General features: G+C 40.5%; 1 long non-coding RNA gene across 2 annotated transcripts; it reads left to right on the top strand.

The window, feature by feature from the left end:
- The first annotated feature begins 962 nt into the window (after positions 1-962).
- LOC113947717 lies at positions 963-5,393 on the top strand. Of its 2 annotated transcripts, XR_003527840.1 has the most exons (4): positions 963-1,238; positions 2,577-2,644; positions 3,349-3,466; positions 5,295-5,393. It is a non-coding gene; the product is annotated as an uncharacterized LOC113947717 (long non-coding RNA). The 2 variants fall into 2 exon arrangements; XR_003527839.1 differs by lacking the exon at positions 2,577-2,644.
- Positions 5,394-7,253: the final 1,860 nt, after the last annotated feature.

Genomic DNA, 7,253 nt, shown 5'->3' with positions numbered 1-7,253 from the left:
TTGGTCAAAATGCTACTCTGGGCCCATTGCTTGCTTAGCAGAATAGACAGGAGTTAAAAGAAGGATGAGGGGCTATTTCTATGTGGGTTGGGTTTTTATTATTTTAAAATTTAAATAAGAGTCTGAATCACCATAATATAAAGAGACCAAAATCAAACAACCATGGTTCATTCCTGTGCTTTGATTTTTATACCCATGCATGTTTAAAAAAAAAAAAAAAAGAAAACTAAACATGTGTGCTGCCTTTTAATAAAGATCATATTAAAAATTCAATAAATAGCAATATCTCTGATCTCTTAACAAAAGCGTCTGGTGTACAGGAAATTAAATGAAAAAAAAACTTGTTAATCCTTTTTGATTTCTGTACATGGTAGCTGGAAGCAGAATTCTTTAACTCACAGGATTCTCTTTTTGTCCTCCCTCTTTTACATTTCTTCTCCTTTTTTTTTCCCTTTTTTTTTTTTTTTAATCTTCTCCAGCACAAACGTTGTCTGGGTAACCTCAGTGTAAATGCAGTCTGTTTCTCTGATACATTTTAAAAATAAATAATAAAATAATAATAATAATAATAGTAAAAAAAAAAAAGGGGCAAGAAAAAACCATCGTGTCATTGTCTCATCCCTGTGGCCTTGCTGTGAGGGATCCGTCTCGAACCAGGTGATAACCTGATAGACTTTATCTTGTCTTTTCTGGGCCTCCCTGAAGCCTGCCAACACTTCGGCTGGCTGTTAGGCATTTTAAATATCCCCCATGAGCCCTAACCTTACCCCTTTTCTCTTCTTGTCATCTGGAATGTCTCAGAGCTGTCAGAGGCTTGTTGCTTATTGATGTTTCCGTGTGTTTTATGTCTTTTCTGAGATATGACAGCCCCTGACACAGTGCTGATTTCAATCAGCCGGCTTCTGGAGAGGCCTAAGATTTTGTCCTCGCGCGGTCCCAGCCGCCAGCGCACTTCAGAGGCCTCCATCTAATGAAAATGTTTCAGCAGGCGGAATAAAGGCCTGCTGCTCAACAAACAGCAGCTGATGAATTCACAAGACAAAAAAAAAAAAATGAAAGAAAAAAAAAAAGAAGGAAACCCCCCCCCCCCCAACCCTCTGTCTTTGTTATAAGAAAAGCAAGAGGAGAGAGTGACCTCCTGAGCCAAAGGTTTCGACACTGAATCAAATCCCTTTAGGCCTGAACTGGCAGGCTGGGCCCGGCGTTGGATTACTTTATCACATCTTAGAGCGATGCTTGTATGTACCTCAGGACACCCTACGTGTACAGAGTGGATATTTTACCCCCCTTGCTTATTAAGTCAAGTCTCAGTGTCTGGTGGAAAGGGAAGGTCTGTCTGACAGAGCACCAGGAGGGGAAGGAAGCACATCCAAAACAGGGAGGGAGATGATTTGCATGGAGTAACCTCTTTGAAAGAAAGCAGGTTGTGGACTTGACTTGGAGTCGCTGTGGGAGAACAGATATTTTTGTTCACAATCAACTGAAAAAGAGAACGAGCTTTGAGGCAATAGAGCATTTGCTCTCTGGGTTTTGGGTGGGTCTTTTAGGCCCCGTCAGGGCAGCAGGAGCTTCGCGCCCACTTGGGATGCTCTAGCTGCTGTTTGTGCTGCCTCTGTCACCCGCCTCAGGTACCAACACTGCTTCTCATGGCTCCTTTCTGCATCTCTGATGGGGGGAAAAGCAAAGGCAACATCCATCCTCCATGTCCACCTGGAGAAGACCTCTACAGGGGTCCCAGGTAACCCCTTCCCTCTCGAGGTATTATCTGAAGCCACATTGATTCCCTAATCCCCTCATTTCAGCTGAAATTACACTACTGTGAGGTATCATTATCATCCAGGCTCTGATGCCTGCGTCAGGGCATTGGCCCCTGCCGTGCTGGGTGCTGCACAGGCATAGCAGGAGAGCACAGCAGCTGCAGCAACACCTTGAATCGCTAATGCCGATGCTGTGGTCATTTCCTCCAGGATGTGCAGCTCATGTTATGCACTTTATCTACGTGATGAAGTGATTTTTTTTAGAGGGATTTTACCTATCTGAGCCTGGGCTATGGGATTAGGTTCATCAGCGGGTGAGATATGTCGAGGTTCATGTTTACTTCTTTATTTATGGGAGTTTGGTCGGGTCTTTTTGCTGTTTATTTTTGCACGGAGGAAAAACAATCTCTCCCTGTTCTCTAACTAACTAAATAAACACAGCCCACCCCACTTTTGAACATCAGTGAAATCCATATCTGCAGTGACTCAGATGGTTTTCTTAATAACAGAGAGAGCTCTCGGTGTAGCCTGATTCTGTCCTTCAGATGGAAGACTTTAATCCTGAGTCTTATTTTTCACAGCATTCAGCTACTGGTTTTTGAGCAACAAATTACATCCATGCCTCCAAGCCAAACAAGGAGTGAAAATTTCTATTTAAAAAAATGTGGAAATAATACTGTCTATCTACCTACAGTACAATTCCATTTTTAAAGTGCTTTGATATTTTTAACAATATTAATATAATAACAGCAGCATGTGCCTATTGGATTAGTCTGTATTTTATAACTTGGTATCCAATTTCTCCCTTGTTTCCTGCAGGACTGTCACTATTAATTTCTACTCCCATTTTTTCCGTCAGTGTGAACATTGTCATTGGACTATTGTTTGTAAGTGATAAGCAGCCCCTCGTATTATTATTATTTCACTCCTGCTTGTTGAGCATCAACAAATCTACCAAAAATATTAAAAATTTGGTGGAAGTTTTAACTCTCTCTTTGCCAGATGTTCCCCCTTTCTTCAGCTCAAAGGAACATGCTTGCTACTATATTATCCAAGAATAAAAAAATAGTAGGAAACTAGTAGAAAGGCAATCTGTCACAGGGAAAAAAAAAATACCTCGGGGGTAAAGAATGCCTTCACAGTATGGCTTTAAGGTTTTAATTTATATTGGTCCTGACTCATGACACAACCAGAGCAAGCCCGGGCCTGGGAGTCAGGTCTCCCACTGACCCTTGCATAGACTGGTGGGGAGAGAGATGTCAGCTGAAAACTCCCAGGGATCACAGGGCTGCCAAGCGCTTTGAAAATGACTGCCAATTTGGCCTAGTCTCAGCTGAACACATGCCCAAGAGGGAGGGAATGCCAGTAATAAAGCAGTTTAGAGGGGAAGGATATTTCTTTGGAGCTCCCAAACCTTCCCAGCCTTTTTGTGTGACGATATCGTTTGCATACATGCAGCTCTCACAGGCACGTACCTGTATGCACACGTGTGTGCACTCACTTCCAAAAACACAGGCTGCAAAGTAATGCATGAGGTTGACACCCTCTTCTGTGTTCACTCTGCAGCCAACCTATCCCTCTTTATTTTCAGAAGACAGCAATAGTAAAAGTGAATGAATTCCAAACCGAACTTAAGCCTCTACAGACATTTATGGAGCAGAACAGGTGAATTCCAGAGACACTAGGAAACTCTTTCCTGTTAAATTAAGGTAAAAAAAAAAAATCTGATTTTTCAGTGATGGGAGGCAGTGTAAAACTGCAAAAAGATATAACTTTCTTGATAAGTTGTATTTTTGTGGACAAGTTTCTCCAAATTCAGATAATAAGTGAAAGTAAAGATTTCCAGTCTTGTTTTTTCACTCTTGCTTGTAAAATAGTACTGTGCAGATGCTGTGCTTCTGTTAATATGAGTTGTTGTAAAAGAAACCCAATTTTAAACTTCAAATTGCTTTTTCTTCTGTTTTATTATACTCCATTATGATGTTTCAAGGTTAAGAAAGGGGGAGCAAAAAAAGCTTTGTTGAGTCGACTCAAATATGAATGACTGTAGCTCATTCAAGCTTTTTCCTCTTTTACTCAGATAAGTAGTGCCACTGGAGTAAATGATATTGCTCATTTGAGTAAAGGCTGCAAGATGAGGCCTAATATGAAGATGTGGGAAAGTGAATAGGAGGAAGAGTGGGGGGGGAGAAAACACCATCTGTATTATTCATTTCCCAGAGCAGTGCATGAAGTGTGCCAGAAGTAAGAACTATTTGGTGCATGTAACATGACAATTAAGAATACCTAAACGAAAAAAAAGCAACAAACAAAGCACTGCTTGGCAAGCACATTCATCTGCTGCAGCATCTGCCTCCAATATGCTTTATACTTGCATAGATACATTTGGGAACTGAAAGGTAACAAGAATTTATCAAAGGATTAGCAAGCACTGATGCTGCCATTCACAACTGCTACAAATATAAATTGTCATAATCATATTATCTGTTCCTTAGTTTAATTTTTGCCAGCATGTCTTTTGTCTGAAATGCCAAAATGTAATCTGGAATTGGATGGATGCTGACACAGTTGAAATATTTTGCATTAGTCACCATGTAAAATGTTTCCAGAAGTATTTTTTTTGTATATGTGAGTGTACTCAAATAGAGGCTTAACAAAGATTTAGAAGATGACAATATCTCCACCACTTCTTTCATTCAATTAAAAAGTTACAGTTTTTCATTGGAAGATTTTTTGAAAAGTTCTGGTAAGGAGGATGGTATCAGTGTAAGATACTCATAACCTACACAACAGTCCCACAGTTACGGTGTGTATATGCGTAGGTAGTTTCAAAGGTGTATTCAGACATAGAGCAGAGTGGTATCCAGTGAGAAGCAAATCTGTGGTTGTTTCAGTGAAACATGTTTATACTTAAGGAGTTTTGCAGTTACATGTCCCTCGTGCAGTGAAGTCTTTCTACAAATCCGCATCTTGCAGATCTTCACGTTTCAGAGCTGGAAGTATTTGTGATGACATGTCCAAAGGCTTGTGTTTGTCACTGTTTTGAGCCCCAAAGGGGCTGAGAATTAGTTATCTGCTACGAGGAGTCAACACATAGCAACTCTGCTCTGCCAAATGCCAGAGCAGGTCAGTGAGACACCTGGGCTCTCCTGGTAGCACTTCTGCTGCTGCTGAGTGCCTGGATCTCTTTGCAGAACTTGTCATTCAGTCTTAAAGTATATGCCACGTGTGTATGCTGTGGTCTTAAAAACCCTGTAGGACATGTTCTGGTTTTCTTTATATGGTGGTACAGTGGAAAAATAGGAAATGGATAAGTGCAAAAACTAACCTTGGTTAAATGATTATCTCAGATGAGGTTAAGCACCATCTGTGAGTTGAATAGGACATTTAATCCAGAGTTTTGAAGTCCACGGGTCTGGGAAGCGAAGCCTTTTGTACACCACTGATGGGAGAAGGATCTGCTAAATGAAGGGAGAAAGGATTTGCACACAGGAGATCATTGATCACGTATTTGTGTACACATGATTTTTTTTCTAGACAACCTCGGATGAAAAACCTTTTGATGTGAACCACAGAGATACTGGGGATGGGACTAAGAGAATTTTAGTGCCTCTTTCCTGAATTATAGCTGGGATGCATGGTATGCTCCCCTTGAGCATATCGTTGGGTTATGGCTGGTGGACAGACTTTTCCCTCTTCCCTCCTACTTTGTTCAGATTTAGGACTGTGTTTGCTGTTCTTGAGTCCTTCTAGACTATTCCTGAAATATCAAGTAAAATTTATCAGAGTCAATATACAGTTGTATGTGGATTGTCTTCTCTGTAGAGAGTTTCATTTTAGGGCATGAACAGCAAGAAGTTTCCCAGAGGCCAATAAAATTGATACCACAAGCTGATTTCTTCCTCTCCTACATGTTTATTTCACCTTTCAACAATATTCCGTCCCAAAAGGAAATGTAGGGCACAGCTGTTAACTCATTTTCTTTATAAACACAAAGCATTAACCAGTCATGAGGCATTCCTCTGACTCTGTGTCACTGGTGCATCCTTGGGAAGCAGTGTCAATGAGCAGATGAGTGGGTGGTGCCTATAACCCTGACTCAGTTTCCCAGATGTCTGGCTCCTAGCTCATTTTGGGACTGAACCCTAAAAAACAGGAGCTTTGGTCTTGTTCTGAGCTGTGTAGGCTTTGTAGGTTCCTTGGTGAACTTCAGCAAGGTAGTGTGTGCCTGAATTCTTTGCTGGATGGGCATTGTGAAATACTAAGGGCCATAACTGATGGGCTTTCAAACTGATGGGCTGGTCCTCAAACCCCTCTAAACGAACTACTTTTACATTATTTTCTTCTTGTATTTGTCTGCAATTTTTTTGACTATTTCTTCCTTCATATCTGAAACCCACGTAGTGTAAAAAATATCTCTTTGCTGGTTTCTAGGAATCTGAGATGCTTTTGCTTGATGGAAAGACAAAATGTAACTCTGAAAACACTTGGCAATTTGGGAATGGTATTTAAGGCAATGGGAACGTGTTGCAGATTTCTGTTTCACTTTGTGAATTTAGTACAACCCAAACTCAATTCTGCATAATGCTTAAAGCTCAGGGTATCTGTCTTCCCCTGTAGACAGCAACACAATAACATAAGAAGAAAAAAACCTACCCAAGACAAACCCCTAGTTGATATCTCGCTTCTATTAAAGTGAAATACTGTAATGGAAATCAACACAGCTCTGGATCTGGCATTAGTTTTTCCTCTTTAACACAGATCATCCTGAAGTTTGGACAACAGAAATGTTAGACAACTGTGGCTTTTCCATGTCAGGAACACACATCAATTCCTTTATATTGCTTTACTTTGAATACAAAGTTTTGTAAATTAGGTTTGGGCCTTCATCCAAGAGACTCCAGGTCAAATCTGTCTTTGCTGTGGCTTGATTTACTTCATTTTGCATGCACTAGAGAAAGTTTAAACCCCAGGTGGCAAAGTACTAAAGTATGAAGCTCTGAAACAGAATTTGGTATGAGGAAAACAAATGAATGTTCTGCTGCCCTTTGCTCACTGGGACTTTCTAGTGAAGGTAAGAAGCCATAGTTTAGCCATAGTTTAGCTCAATCTGCATGATAAATCACGTGTGTTTGATGAACATGCTACTTTTAATTGTATGTTTTACAGTGTTAGTAAGTTATCTTACACAGACAGGTAGTGCCTGCCAAGTGGAGTTGGTTTCTTGGAAGGAGAACAAAAGACAAATGAGAGGAAATGAAAACAAAGTTTACCTGCTTTCTAATTTTTTTCAGTAACAGTAATGTGCTGGATGTTTTCCAAACATACAGAAAGCACAGTTGTGTCCACATGAGTTCACAACACCCAGACAATGAGCTGGGGAAAGAAGTACAATAATACTAAAGGTACAATGTGACAGCCAGAAGACTGAGACAGGGTATTTTAGACACATTAGTGTTTGTCACATTAGTGAGCAGGAAAAAGAAGTCCAGTGAA

Source organism: Corapipo altera, unplaced genomic scaffold (assembly GCF_003945725.1).
Source record: "Corapipo altera isolate COAL_440 unplaced genomic scaffold, ASM394572v1 50, whole genome shotgun sequence".
Classification (NCBI taxonomy): Eukaryota; Metazoa; Chordata; class Aves; order Passeriformes; family Pipridae; genus Corapipo; species Corapipo altera.
Note: the sequence above shows the minus strand (reverse complement) of the source record. Positions and strands in the feature narration are given on the sequence as shown.